Source organism: Anabrus simplex, chromosome 2, assembly GCF_040414725.1.
Source record: "Anabrus simplex isolate iqAnaSimp1 chromosome 2, ASM4041472v1, whole genome shotgun sequence".
Classification (NCBI taxonomy): Eukaryota; Metazoa; Arthropoda; class Insecta; order Orthoptera; family Tettigoniidae; genus Anabrus; species Anabrus simplex.
This window is the reverse complement of record NC_090266.1, coordinates 258,667,228-258,683,219: the sequence shown is the minus strand read 5'-3', so window position 1 is coordinate 258,683,219 and position 15,992 is coordinate 258,667,228. Positions and strand designations below refer to the sequence as shown.

General features: G+C 44.4%; 1 protein-coding gene and 1 non-coding gene across 4 annotated transcripts in view; one reads left to right on the top strand and one right to left on the bottom strand.

Moving 5' to 3' along the window:
• LOC136864037 (very long chain fatty acid elongase AAEL008004) overlaps positions 1–15,992 on the bottom strand; it is a 367,556-nt gene that overhangs the window by 159,027 nt on the left and 192,537 nt on the right. The gene's annotated exons all lie outside the window — the stretch shown is intronic.
• On the top strand, positions 4,830–4,984 carry LOC136865014 (5.8S ribosomal RNA). Its single transcript, XR_010859414.1, has one exon. It is a non-coding gene; the product is annotated as a 5.8S ribosomal RNA (ribosomal RNA).

Genomic DNA, 15,992 nt, shown 5'->3' with positions numbered 1-15,992 from the left:
TCAGACTGGGGATACCGTGGGTGTAGACTACGCCTGCACCCCCCCCCCCCACACACACAGAGGGTAGAGAGGGGGGAAAGGAGAACGAAGGGATCCGACACTTCGAAAAATGAAGTACCAGGCAAAGAAATACAAGGGCCACGAAGGGGGTGGAAATAAAAGACTCCCTAGGCCTCGAATGCTCTAATACCGTCGGGGTCGGAAAAGAACAAGAGTTGACCAAGGGAGGTCGGACAGGATAGATGAAAGTGAGCTTTGCACAATTTGAAGCAATGCCAGAACTCCGCTAAGGGCCCCGTTATCGCCAACCCACGCTCCCAAGTTGAAAGCCCCTGGGGCCCCTTTTAGTCGCCTCTTATGATAGCCAGGGGATCCCGTGGTGAGATCATCTGCGTCCCCTACCCACAGAGGGTGGTTGAAATGTGCCTGCCACTGTCGGCAGCCCTGAAAATGGTTTTCCGTGGTTTCCCATTTTCACACCAGGCAAATGCTGGGGCTGTACCTTAATTAAGGCCACGGCCACTTCCTTCCCACTCCTAGCCCTTTCCTGTCCCATCGTCGCCGTAAGACCTATCTGTGTCGGTGCGACGTAATTACAACTAGCAAAAAAAATGTGCCTGATGGATTTGTTTCTCAATGTCAGATGGCATCAAACGACAATTTCACGTTCGAAGTCGCTGAGTTCTCCTGACCGACCCAGTCTGTAGTTACTGCTTCTCTGCTGACAACAAAATACTCCCTGCCTCCTTTTATACTGGCGGGTCCGCCTCTCGTGACGTCTAGGGTTCATTTCCGCATTACATAGGGGTGTCCAGATACATTTGATGAGATAGTTTTTTTTTTTTTTTTTTGTAAGAATGAGAGTTCACAGCTGAGATCAACTGTATGTCCGTAAGAAGGAAGAGTGTTCGCAGACACCGCTATCCTTAAATTATAGCCTATTTTCAGTCTGATTTTACTGTACAGTGGTGAACACTAGCCAAACTCAAGACCTCATTTATGACATGAATGTAATGGACATTAAGGTAACGATAATAATGTTATTGTTTTGACAGTTTTCGGAGACTCAGCGGGGCCGGAATTTTGTCACGCAAGCGTTTTTACATGCCAATAAATCTACTGTCACGAGACATTCATTTGAGCAACTTCAAAAACCACCGGATTGAGCCAAGTTCGAACCTGCCAAGTGGGGATCAGGAGGCCAGCGCTCTACCGTCTGAGCCACTTAGCTTGTACGGAAAAAACGAGTGGGAACTATGGTAGGAATGAACGCACTTTGAAGATAAGGGAAAGGTAGAATTGAACTTCATGACTTAGGCTATGCCGAGGGGGGATCTAATATAAATGGGATTATATTTATTTAAATTTCTTGAAAACACAAGACAATTACTATTTATTATTCCATGCTTCGGAAATGCATTTGTCCTAGCTTTTTGATGCCCGCATCGTATATTAAAAAAAAGGATCTTGTCACCAGCCTGTTGCGCACTAAGTCATCCACACTCGTCGTGTTCAAATCGTTGCCCTCCTAGAGCTTCTTTAAGCAGTCCGAACAAACTGAAATCGCAGGGAAATAAGTCCGGGCTGTAAGGAGGATGATCAAGTGTAGTCCAGTGCAGTTCCTGTAGCGCGAAGACTGTGCGGCCCCATACTGCAGCTTTGTCGTGGAGGAGAATGACCTGTCGAATCGGTTCGTCTCGTCTTTTACGGCGATATGCAACCCTTGCCTTGCTCGATGTAGTAAGAATTGGTTGTGCGTCGCTCATGCAAAAAAATCTATCAGCAAAACGCCTCGCTGATCGAAGAAACTGTTGCAAGAACCTTGCCAGCTGACAGTCGAGTCTTGGCGTTCACTGGTGGTGCCTCCCCTTTTCTCCGCCACTCCTTACTAGCTTGTTTGGATTCGGGAGTGTAGTGGTGGGCTCATGTTTCGTCGCAGGTGACAATTCGACTCAAAAATGCATCACCTTCTTCCACAAACTTTGCTGTAAGCCTCTGATAGACCTCGAAACGTCTCAACTTCAGATTTTCGGTCAAAAGGCGAGGAACCCATCTGGAACACACTTTACGAAACTGTAGGCCGTTTGTGATGATTGCTTGCCAGCATTCATAACTGAATCCGACTTGTTCTGAAACTTCTGATCCTGTCGCCCGTCGATCGTCGCCATTGTCCAACGGCAAGAATGTTTTAGTCTGCAATGCTGTACACGCTCTCGTCCTTGACAATGTGATCACCGAACTGTGCAGTGAATCTCTGGCAAATTTCCGCCGCTGTAACTCCTTCACGAGCAAGAAATTTTATAATTATGCGTTGCACATTGGAGGGGTGCACTTGTTGCTCCGACATCGTTAGCGTACTGACAAAAAGGCGGGAAATATCTAACAGCACGCTCTCCCCACTCCTAACGGTCCCGCCTACGCATAGCAGAAGCGCGGAGCCAGTCCTATCAACTGTTGATGTTCAGGAACAAAAATACAGTTTATATTTGATCCACCTTCGTATATGTAATTGCTTCAATAGTAGACCCATGAGACGAGGATGAAGAACGTACGTTACCTAGGATAATAATAATAATAATAATAATAATAATAATAATAATAATAATAATAATAATAATAATAATAATAATAATAATTTAGGAGAAACAGAGGGAGATCTAGCGGACTATTAGACTCTTGTTTTTAAGTATTTCACTGTGAGAGGTGCTCAAGTTGAGATTACAGCGTTACTTGCAAGCAGGGGTGTGGAGCGCTTAGTTTATTCGCAGAAGCTTGCAAACTGAACAAAGAATGGCATAACTGTATATAACGAAGAGGTAGAACGCCAGTTCGGCGTTACTTTAATTTGTGAATAATTTCACTTGGTCCTCTCCTTGAGAGTATCTTACTCCAGGGTGTGATTTTGTAGCGCAGGCTAGAAGTTCATGAGTTGGTAATCAAATAATTTCCCCCTTCTACATACAGAACATCGACTTGCATGGGAAAGAGCTTATTCGTACAGAGAGTTGGAAGCGTGGTATGTGCAGTGTCGCTGTAAGCTTGCATTCGGGAGATGGTAGGCTCGAATCCCCACTGTTGACAGCCCTGAAACAGTTTTCCATGGTATTTCATTTTCATAGCAGGCAAATCCTGGGGTTAAAAAGCTCGTAGTTGGATTTGTGTCCAACGCTGTCGGTTCATCGCTCGTCGGTGTCTAACTGGCAAGGTTCGTGGGACGTCCTACCGGTGGTGGCGAGTCGAAAGCGCGCGGCCGCCGTGGTTATCCGCGTGCGGTTCCTGAGCGCCGTAGGCGGACCCCAATGAAATCCTACCGCGGTGCTTTTCATTGAGTGTCGAGGTGGGCCGGCACGTTTACTTTGAACAAATTAGACTGCTTAAAGCAGGCCGGCTGCGCCTGAATACTGTGTGCATGGAATAATGGAATAGGACCTCCGTTCTATTTTGTTGGTTTTCGGAACCCGAGGTAATGATTAATAGGGACAGGCGGGGGCATTCGATTTGCGACGTTAGAGGTGAAATTCTTGGATCGTCGCAAGACGGACCGAAGCGAAAGCATTTACGAAGTATGTTTTTATTAATCAAGAACGAAAGTTAGAGGTTCGAAAGCGATCAGATACCGCCCTAGTTCTAACCATAAACGATGCCAGCTAGCGATCCGCCGAAGTTCCTCCGATGACTCGGCGGGCAGCTCCCGGGAAACCAAAGCTTTTGGGTTCCGGGGGAAGTATGGTTGCAAAGCGAAACTTAACGGAAGGGCACCACCAGGAGTGGAGTCTTCGGCTTAATTTGACTCAACACGGGAAACCTCACCAGGCCCGGACACCGGAAGGATTGACAGATTGAGAGCTCTTTCTTGATTCGGTGGGTGATGGTGCATGGCCGTTCTTAGTTGGTGGAGCGATTTGTTTGGTTAATTCCGATAACGAACGAGACTCTAGCCTGCTAAATAGTCGCATCCGGTATCCGTTCGTGCTACCGGCGACAACACATCTTAGAGGGACAGGCGGCTTCTAGCCGCACGAGATTGAGCAATAACATGTCTGATGCCCTTATATGTTCTGGGCCGCACGCGCGCTACACTGAAGGAATCAGCGTAGTCCTAGTCCGAAATGACCGGGCAACCCGTTGAACCTCCTCCGTGCTAGGGATTGGGGCTTGCAATTGTTCCCCATGAACGAGGAATTCCCAGTAAGCGCGAGTCATAAGCTCGCGTTGATTACGTCCCTGCCCTTTGTACACACTGCCCGTCGCTACTACCGATTGAATGATTTAGTGAGGTCTTCGGACCGGTGCGCGGGATCTGCTTCGCGCAGTTTCCGATGTGTCTGGAAAGATGACCAAACTTGATTTAGAGGAAGTAAAAGTCGTAACAAGGTTTCCGTAGGTGAACCTGCGGAAGGATCATTACCGAAATTGTTTTATCAAAAAACATTTCGAGAAGGAGCCGGACGGCCCCGCGCGGTCCTCTCCTCCGGCGAGGCTCCCTCGAGGAGCGAGACTCCTGCGGAGCTCGCTGTTGCGAGCTCAGGAGAGTCCTGTTCGTACTGTGTAAGCGGCGGCCCCGGCCGTCGCCGACAGCGGGAGTGTCGCGGTCCGCGTGGCCGCGTCTCCTACGATGCAGACGTTCGGCATTGGGTACCTACCTCCCTCGCTCAGTGGAGCGGGGAAAACACGAGGGGACCCGTGGCGGCTTCGGCACGGCGGGCAGGTTTTAAATGAACGCAACGCCCATGCTCGAAACACTTCTTAGCTCTGTGACGAGAAACCCATGAAAATGATTGCTTCTCCTCCACTCACCGTGGAGAGAACGATCGAAAAATGTAAAAAACAACCCTGAACGGTGGATCACTCGGCTCGTGGGTCGATGAAGAACGCAGCAAATTGCGCGTCGACATGTGAACTGCAGGATACATGAACATCGACATTTCGAACGCACATTGCGGTCAATGGATTCCGTTCCCGGACCACGCCTGGCTGAGGGTCGGTTGCTCTAAAACTGAACGCGACATTGCGTTCGAAGGGTGGGAGCGTCGCGGTTCGTGCAGCCACGCCCGCCACCGCGTCTCCTGAAAAGAGCTTCACCCCGGTGGAGCTGGACCGGTCGACACCACCACTGAGAGTGTGTGAGACGGGAGGGTTGGTCCGCGCAGCGTCTTTGTGTCTGCTGGCGCTGGTTCACCGCCCTTGCCCCGCGACCAAGCTCAAAAGTGTGCTGTGTGTGCAGCGACCGAACATTTTGTGCGACACGCACAAACCAAACACGACCTCAGAGCAGGCGAGACTACCCGCTGAATGTAAGCATATTATTAAGCGGAGGAAAAGAAACCTACAAGGATTCCCTTAGTAGCGGCGAGCGAACAGGGAAGAACCCAGCACCGAATCTCGCAGGTTCACACTGCCGAGAAATGTGGTGTTTGGGAGGGTCCACTTATCCCGGGACATTAAAGCCACGGCCACTTCCTTACCAGTGCCATCGCCCCACTAAAACCTGTCTTGAGTTAGTGTAACGATAAGCCTACTTGTAGGTCCTATCCTCATTACCTGACGCAAGCGTAATATCCTATTCGTTATCCCCTCCTCCACTATTAAAAAAGTAAACTATTTTCACTCAAATTTGCAAAGTGTATTCGGAAACACCGAAATTAATTTCTACTTATACAGTCCAACCTCTCCTCCGCGGACACCGTCAGTTCTATGGGAAATGTCCGTTACGGGAGGTGTTCGCTGGAACGAGGTTGTCGAAGTTAATCGAATATTTTAACGGCAAAGAACATCTACCTTTTTTTATTCTTACTTTTAGTCAGCCTCAGAGCGGTGCGTGCTTTTATCTACGGTGAGACCTGGTGTACAGTCGTACGTTCGCCATCTGTGCGATATTTGTTTACAGTCATGATGTGCTGTACACTTTCTGACCTCGCGTGTTATTCGCAACTGTGATCGTTCTATGTTTATTACAGTTTACATTTCCTCCTATCTCTTATACGATTATTATTACCAATTTATTTCACTTGATTGTTGGGTGCAGGTATTTGGGTAACATATGTACAGTATGAAGCATTTAATTTTAATTGTATTTATGTTGTATCAATTTACAGTATTTAGTTTCTTTGTAGAATTGGTTAGGTAAGAACTAATTCCCGACTCTACATTTCATTTTTGTGGGGTGGGGGGGTGGGAGGGGAGTCAAGCTCGAAGACACTCGCGTTAACAATTGTTGAACAGAATATGCTAGTCCTTACAGACTAGTGATAGACTCCGCAAGGCTCGCATTTCATTTCTTTGAGTATCAACCTTGCCAAGTGCCCGCGTTAGAATGGATTCATTCGGTAAGACCAGGGCAGTAAGAAATGGGAAGTATAATATATAAGAGTTTATGAGAACAGCAAAGTACAAGGATATAAGTTACAGGTATACAACCTGAACGATCAGTGCCACGACATTTAACACTAACCCAACAAAGTAACTTTTTGACGTGCTTTTTCTTTATTAACTCAGCAAATTAAGAGAAATACTGACACATCTGTTTACCAACTCAGCATTTTCTTTTACATAATGTAATTCAGTTCAATAAATCGAGAAATGTTAAGTGTATACAACTAGAGTTTCGGTAACTGTACCTGAAATATAAGCATACATCTTTATTTTTATTATTCTGAACCAACGAAATGTCGAGATCTAAACATGTTCTTCCCTTGTTACTCTTGTTTACTGGGCGTTTGAAATGCTATGGTACTTATTGCTGACTCAACAGTTGGAGCATGCAAGTCTCTTCGTAAGTCTTCTTTCTCTACCTGACCTCAAACTTATTGGCGACAATCTGGGTTATGAATAGTGATGATGATCATTATGCTTCTTGTTTCAAGGGGCCTAACATCGAGGTCATCGGCACCTAATGATACGAAATGAAATAAAAAGTACAAATTCATCCACTGACCAAAAAAAAAAATTAAAAATTTCATGAAGAATGAATGGATGGACATGAATCCAACAAAAAACAAACAAAACAAAACAGTGGATCAGACTCGAAAAAGATCGTAAATAATAGTATTACTGACCAAGGAACCACTTATAAAGCACAATGATGCTTGATGTCTAAAGGGGTGCAAAATCCATGTCTAAGGCCCCACAGAATGGCGCATGTCGCGAGTAAAGTAGAACCATGGTATTTGTCATCTTGGGGTACTAATCAAAAATAGCGAAGACTCACGGTGTACCACACAAAATGGTACTACTCACAAGTATTGTACTTCGTACAGGGAACGCAGACCTATGGTGTTTCTCACACAATGGCGCCACTCACAGCCAACGCAAACCGAAGAGGCTGCTCACCTAGGTGTACTAATCACGGGCGCCGATATTCCCGTGGTGTTCCTCACATGGTGGGCACCAATCACAGGCAACGCAGACCGACGGTGTCGCTCATATAGCGGTACAACTCACAGGCTACGCCCAGACTCGCAGTGTTGCTCACATGGGTACGACGCACGGGTACTAGAAACCACCAGGCCAGCCTCTTAACTGCTACGAATCACAAACCTATTTCGTACCTAATGTAGTGGTACTACTCGCAAGTACAGGCAACCCATGGTGTTCCCCGCATGATGGTACGAATCAAAGGTAGTTTCATGGTTCTAATTCAATCATCCCTTAGTCGCCCCTTTTAGTCGCCTCTTACGACAGACAGGGGATGCCGCGGCTGTATTCTACATGTGCGTCCCCCACCCGCAGGGGGTAGTGTGTTTGGTCCGCGAGAGGTATTTTATTTCCCTCAAGTCTGCCCGCAAGCCGGTTAGGACCCCCCTATCCGCCACCTGGGACGCGCCACGTGGGAGTATCACCTCTCCCTTGCTACGCCAGCGTAGTAGGTTCGTGGATGCACGCCGAGTTGGAAAATCCATTCGTAAGTTATGAATAAACAATCACTGGTGGCATTCCTTGGCAACTAATTGTCGGCATGTACACTAATTAAAACTGGAAGACGACCAAAACGAACGATTTGGAAAGAGACTTGTACAGAAGGATTAACTTAATATATCCAACAAGATTATTTGGTACATTAACCTCTTCCTTGGACTCCAAATAGTATAAATAGCCCGGTGAATGAAATTGTCGTGGAACGTGTAAGGTGTCCGCTTAAGACAGGAGGGCGAGACAATAGCAATGCCCGCTGTCCGGGGTTTGAAGTTTTCGCGTAAACGGGGCTTATCTATCACGAGTCTGACGTAAAAAAAGAATCTGTTCCATGGATGAATGTCTATATAGGGAGGGGTCCACTGAAGGAAGGTGTCCGTCAGGGCAGGTTCGACTATGGAGGGTCGGTTAGAAGGCATGGGCGTAGAATGCATGACTAAATAAACTTTTAAACAAGAACAAGGCATACACCTAGACGTGTGAATCAAAAGAAAGGGTCACGTAAGAATTTAACCTTTGTTATCGAGGCCTGGGATTGATATTCATAAATTTTATCAGGGACTAAAGACAAATACGATGAAATTATAGCATTGTCTCAGCGTTTGGATGGAAGAAAACTATGAAGTTTGTACAGATACAAACTATTTCTGTAATAACGTGACCTAGCACAACATATAAAATGACACAAGGGGACAGTCAAATTAAAACAGGTTACCTGCTAGAAAGTAATCAAAATTGTAAGATATTTTTCTCACTGGGCGATGAAACGGTCGCTCACATTCTTGAAACCCCTGGCGGGCTGTCGACGGAACCACGTCTATAGCTACTCACATACGTCATCAGATGCAATCCGATGCCCACGAGTCTTCTTTCAGCCACAATCCACACAGCGCTATGAAGACGCGTAGTAACAACTGAGGCGCACTATCAAGTCAAAACGCCCGGGCATGCGGCATTATCCTTCATGATAACGCCCGCCACGTAATTACCAACAGGAATTCACTCCAGAGATTTGAGTGGGAAATTCTTCAACAACTTTCCAACAGCTCTGATCTCTCCCCATTCGATTTTTACATCTTTGTGGAGCTGAAAGGCATTCATGGACATCTGTTTGCATCACACAATGACGTGTCACTAGATACAGGTCGACAGTCCGCCAGCTTTTTCAATTGGGCATCGGATTTCATCACCCAGCGAGATAAATGTCTCAACAGTTCAGGTGATTACTTTTGAGGTACCAAATGTTTTATAGTAGGTACTGTACTTTTGGCAGGAGACCCCACTGCAATTCGACTGGCCCGACTGCAGAAGAATTCGGGACCAACCCAAGTAGGGGAGGCCTTTCTTAAATTTCCTCATCTCGGTCATATGTGCATTAAAAACGTTCCTGAAGACTTGTATGAAATGCAGCATTATATGGAATTGAAGTATGGGGAACCGGTAAAGACAGTAAGAGAGTACAAGCCTTTGAAATATGGTGTTACAGAAGAATGTTTAAGATGAGACAGGTACATCGGATCGCAAATAACACTATACTGAATCAAGCTACGCATCCACACAGATATGTCTTATGGCGACGATGGGATAGGAAAGGCCTAGGAATTTGAAGGAAGTGGCCGTGACCTTAATTAAGGTACAGCCCCGCAATTTGCCTGGTGTGAAAATGGTAAACCACGGAAAACCATCTTCAGGGCTGCCGACAGTGGGGCTCGAACCCACTATCTCCCGATTACTGGATACTGACCGCACTTAAGCGACTACAGCTATCGAGCTCGGTGACATGTTTCTTTGATGTTAGAGAAGTGTACAGGGGAGACCAAGGAATGAATATGATAAAACGGATTAGAGTAAATGTAAGATGCAGAAGTTACTAGGGTTGAAGAGGATAACAGGACAGGGTGGCATGGAAGGCTGTATCAAATTTCTCTTTTGGTACTGGTTTAACATCGTACGGACACATCGGTTTCTAGCGACGGAAGGTTGTGAAAGTTCTAGGATTGAGAAGGTACTGGCCCTGGCCTTAAGGAACAGCCCCAGCATTTGCCTGGTGTGAAAATGTGAAACCACAGTCGCATGAAATCACTATGGACTGATAACACAAATATCAGATTCTTATATTAATTGGGTAATCTGCTGTATGTATAGTAATTTCATGTTTAACGACTGAAGAGGGATTTTTCTTCTTTACAATTTGATTTACGTCACATCGATACAGAGAAGTCTTGTGGCGAAGATGCGACAGGAAAGGGCTAGGAGTGGGAAGGAAGGGGCCGTGGATTTAAGATACAGTCCCAGTATTTTCCTGGTGTGAAAATGGGGAACTACGGAAAGTCTTCAAGGCTGCCAACAGTGGGGTTCGAACCCACTATCTCCCGAATGAAAGGCCACATCTGTGCGCCTCTAATTGCACGGTCAATCTGCTCGGTGAAGAGATCTTATCTTGTCCAACAGGATAGATAGCTCGGATCTGGGGTTCAAACCTCGGGTCTGCGAGGAGAAATTTGTTGGACGGGAGTCGTTTGGAAAGAAACTAACAATATCGTCCACTAAGGATGAGCAACGGATGTTCGCAGAGTTGTTGTTGAAAACACCAGTTTAGGAACTCTGTCTTAATAAAGTCTACCTTGGAAATAATTGGTTGAAGATTGTTTGGTAACGCCCTAACTCAGAAGCAAGGCTGTTCTAGAGTTATTAGTGCACGAGACGTGTAACTATTCGTGACTGTATTCGTTCACGGTTGGTCTCTCATGCTTCCGCATTTAACCTAATCGTAGAATTCTAACCACGGAAGCGAACTGTAAAATTAGCATTTGCTAGCAGACTGCGGTGTAATCTCCTTGTTACACAAGCAGCGCAAGACGAAACAGAAGTAGCATGCCCTTTAAAAATGTGTTTGGAAAAGAACAAGTTATTTGAGTCTAATGGAACGTGTATGTACCCTTCAGATATGTTACGCTCTCTCGATCAGCTCCGAGAATTTAGTCCAGTGAAGTTAATGGGTCCCTTACTTCAGCCGAGAATACAAAGGACAAATATGTACATGAGTAGTACAGAAACTACAACACATGAACATAGGTTAACAGACACACTCTTCCTCTTCAGTCCCACTACTTCGAATAAAGCACTTTAATCAAGACATCTCCCGCTTGATCGCATGGAGCCGGGCTGAGTGGTCAGACTGTTTAGGACGCTGCCTTCTGACCCCAACTTGGCAGGTTCGATCCTGACTCAGTCCGGTGATATTTGAAGGAGCTGGAATAAGTCAGCCTCGTGTCAATAGATGTACTGGTACGTAAAAACTCCTGCGAGACTAAATTCCAGCACCTCGGCGTCTCCGTAAACGGAAAATGCAGTTAGTGAGACGTAAAAACGATAACATTATTTGATCGAATGGAGCGTAAGTCACAACTTCCAATGAAATATTGGAAAGACCTCATTTATATGCAATGTTGACACCGAACTCCTCGACTCCCTCTCAGCCATAAACATTCTAGAGACATATCTCTTACAGTGAAAGAGTTTACAATGTAGGTCTAATTTTCGACAGAATCGCATACTGGTATATTTTCACTTTGCTTTACGTCGCTCCGACACAGATAGGTCTTATGACAAAGATGGGACAGGAAAGGTCTAGGAGTGGGAATAAAATGGCCACTATTTACACAGCCCCAGAAATTGCCTGGCAACTATAATTCATGCATCGTTTTAAATGCACCACTTGTTCAAAATCTGATATTCCTGATCATTAACTATGGTTCAGTTGTATGTAAGAATTTATATTAAACTTGGAACACTAAACAAAGTGTAGAAATCATGCGTTTGTTACGTTACAAATTCCAGGGGTGCCCTTACTACATGAAGTTGCAATACCTGAAACTTCATGAACATCAGGAGATCTCAACAGCTGTCACTACGAATAAAATTCTTAAAACGACGACTATAATCTACTTTTATAATGTACTAGCAATTACCCGTGGCTTCGCTCGCGTGGATTTCATAATTTGATCAAAGTAATCGTTCCTCGGCATTGTACTAAGACATTATCTGAAAATTCCTAAAGTATAAAAACTCACCCAAAAATAGAGTTTCATTTACCCCAGAAATTCTCTGTAAACAATGTTTGTGGTATTACCTTTTGGGGCTGAGACGACCATGCTACACAGAATTGTACATGTGAGAAAAAGTCAAAATAGAAATAAATGCACGTTTCTTTATTTTTAAAGGAGATTCCAAATACCTATTCCCACATCTGTAACATCTTCAGTTTGAGATATACGTAAGTATCCCCATAAAAAGAATTCAACTTCTTGATCAGTCCATCCCCTACTCCCACCCCCATCTAAGTATATTTTCCGAAAACAAAAATACATGTTTCTTTATTTTTGAAGGAGATTTTAAATACCAATTTTCACGTCTGTAACATCTTCAGTTTTTTAGATATAAGTATCCTCATGAAAAGAATTGAACTACTTTTTTCAGTCTACCCCCACCCGTTAAGTTAGTTTCGTCGCACCCCAAAAATGCGTGTTTATTTTTAAAGGAGATTCCAAATACCAATTTCCACGTCTGTAATCTTCTGTCTTGAGATATATAAATTTCTCCAGAAAAATATTTCAATTTTTTTTTCACTTCCTTTCACACTCCCCCACGTAAGTGAATTTTCCAAAAACAAACTGTACCGGTTTCATTAAAAGGGCTTCAAAATACGAATTATTACGACTGTAAGATCTTCAGTATGAGATGTGTGTATTATCGTAAAAGGAATTAATCTCCGTTTTCATTCCCCCCCCCCTCCCTTACCAAGTCCATTCCCCAAAATGAGTGTTTATTTTTAAAGGAAATACCAAATACCAGTTACACGTTTTTAATATCTTTGGATTTTTTGGTATAGACTATATATTGTCATACAAATAATTCAATTTTTCAATTCGTTCACCCCCTCCCCCGTTAAGGGTTTTTCCCGAATACAAAAGAATACGTGTTTCATTATTTTTTAAGGAGATTCCAAATATCAACTTTCACGTCTGCAACATGTTAAGTTTTTGAGATATACTGTAGATATGCTAATTTTAAAAATCTTCCCTTTTTTAGTTCCCCTTAAGCGGATTTTCCGAAAAAATATATTTCTTTACTTTTACAGGAAATTCCAAATACCATTTTTCAAATCTGTAATATGTTACGTGTCTGAGATAATTTGCAGATATAATCTTTTTAAAAATTCATCCCGTTTGTCACTCCTGTTCACTCCGTGTTCATCGGATTATCCAAAAACAAAAAAAAATACGTGTTTATTTTCAAAGGAGATTCCAAATACCAATTTTTACGTCTGTAAACTTTTCATTTTCTGAGATATAGATATCCTCATTTTAAAAATTCACCCCCCTTTGCACCCCCTTAACGACGGAATATCCCGAAATCCTCTCTTAGTGAGCACCTACACCCTAATATATATGTATCCCCAAAATTTTACTTCTTAATGTCCAGTAGTTTTGGCTCGGCGGTGATGGATCAGTCAGGGCATGTTATTTTATATACAGTATAGATTTAAACGTACAGAGTCCATTCTTAACAGAGTTAATAGGTTTAAAAAGACTAGTATTCAAATTCTCATCCACAGTACCACTAATTTTTAACAATGAATTTATTTACACGGCATCATACATCTTTAATAGGCACTGCAAACTAAACCCAACAGTCCTTAAGATCTTTCTTCTTGGAGGAGTACGAAAAGTGCTTAGAAAACAAACTTTCGTTTCCCATACAAAAAGCCGGATATTTCTTAAAACGATACTTTTATTTCTACAATTTCTCAACACTTGTATCACAAAAATAGTGTTAATAATGCTTTAATTTCAAATCTTGTATAATTTCACTGTATTTTTTATTTGTTCAGGCACAATCATAATACAAATTCACCGAGCGAGTTGGCCGTGCGGTTAGAGGCGCTTAGCTGTGAGCTTGCATCCGAGATAGTGGGTTCAAACCCCACAGTCGGTAGCCCTGAATATTGTTTTCAGTGGTTTCCAATTTTCACACCAGGCAAATGCTGGGGATGTAGGTTAGTTAAGGCCGCGGCCGCTTTCTCCCCACTTCTAGACCTTTCCTATCCCATCGTTGCCATAAGACCTATCTGCGTCGGTGCGACGTAAAGCAAATTGTAAAAAGAAAGTTTTAGTTTGAATTAAATATAGGCCTAACAAATATGTTATTGAATTTATGTCTACTACTTCTACGGTTTTCGCAGACGCACAGGTACCGGAATTTTTCTCCGGAGGAGTTCTTTAACATGCTAGTACATCTACCGACACGAGGCTGACGTATTTGAGCACCTTCAAATACCACTGCACTGAGCCAGGATCGAACCCGACATGTTGGGCTCAGAAGGCCAGCGCTCAACCATCCGAGCTATTCTTCCCAGCAATGTTACGTAAAGTTTGCATTCTCAGACCTTTTATTTAACTGTATGTGAACTTGCATAAATGGGCCTTTCGGCCTCAGCGGCATGTAAAATCATCAATAAACTCAATCAACTCACTCACCCTCCACTGTAATTATGAGGTCTCCAGCTCCTTATACCATTACCTGAACGCAAAGGAAGAGCAAATCTTGGGGAGTTGATACTGGTGGCGTCCCTAAGTGTGACTACACGTTTGTTATAATCTGAGCTATGGGCCGAAAGGGGCAGTCATAGTTTCACGACGTATTATGTTGAAACACTTATCGGAGACTGAATAGGCAATGAATGTCTCCCACACTGGACGTGACTACATAATGAAATCGCCAGTTTACATTTAGGGAACCGATCAACTGTGTACATTCTTTGTACTCGTTGTATAACGACTTCTTGTTGCTTCATGCCAGCGGAGATTGGGAGAGATCCGCATTTTGTCCGATTTTATCGTGGAAAACCACTTCCGGATGGTTAAGATCGAGTATTTTGCCAGGTTGAGTGCCTCTAGATTGCCGAATCCACGGTGTAGGGGTAGCGTGCCTGCCTCCTACCCGGAGGGCCCGGGTTCGATTCCCGGTCAGGTCAGGGATTTTTACCTGGATCTGAGGGCTAGTTCGGGGTCCACTCAGCCTATGTGATTACAGTTGAGGAACTATCTGCCTGAGATGGTGGCCCCGGTCTAGAGAGCCAAGAATAACGGCCGAGAGGATTCGTCATACTGACCATACGCCACCTCATTATCCGCAGGCCTTCGAGCTGAGCAGTGGTTGCTGGGTAGGCCATACCCTCTGGACTGTTTCACCATGGAGTATGGTTTTAGTATTTGTTTCGAGTGGTTCTAGATGGGAGAGTTAAAGGTGGTAGGTTCGATTACAGGTCCGCCCGGTGGTATCTCAAGGGGTCAAAGACGCCAGCTTTGTATCGATGCTCAACGGAACGTAAAATATCTACTGGGTTAACATTTCCGGCATGTTTAAGTCTCCGAAAACCGTAGAATTACCGTAGTTTGTGGTACGTAGGACCATCATCATCATCATGCTCGTGCAGTTCTTGTAGTTATGTCCTAGTAAATGGAAATGGCGTATGGCTTTTAGTGTCGGGAGTGTCCGAGAAGAAGTTCGGCTCGCCAGATAAAGGTCTTCTGGTTTGACTCCCGTAAGCGACCTGCGCACCGTGATGAGGATAACATGATACTGCAGACAGCGCATACAGCCAGCCCCATGCCAGCAGAATTAACCAATTATGGTTAAGATTCTCGTCCCTGGCGGGAATCGGACCGGGAACCCTGTGACCAAAGGCCATCATGCTAACCGTTTAGCCACGGAGCCGGATACGTCCTGAGAGTCAGGATACTAATTACTATGTAATCGGAGTGGGCTTCTCGGACATACTAAGTTGTGGCCCTCCTTGTGCTCAGGCAGGTAGGACTACTCAATCCAACGGTGGTCCCTAAACAGTTATGGGGCTCCACTTCAGAGAAATTTACGGATTTTTGTTGAGAATTAACCTCTGACCTCGCTGACCTCTTGACAATTACTTGGGTCGGCACCTTGTATGGAATTAGCCCAGTTTTTCAGCCGGATGCCTTTCCTGACTCCAACCCTATGTGAAAAAATGTATTTGCTGTTGT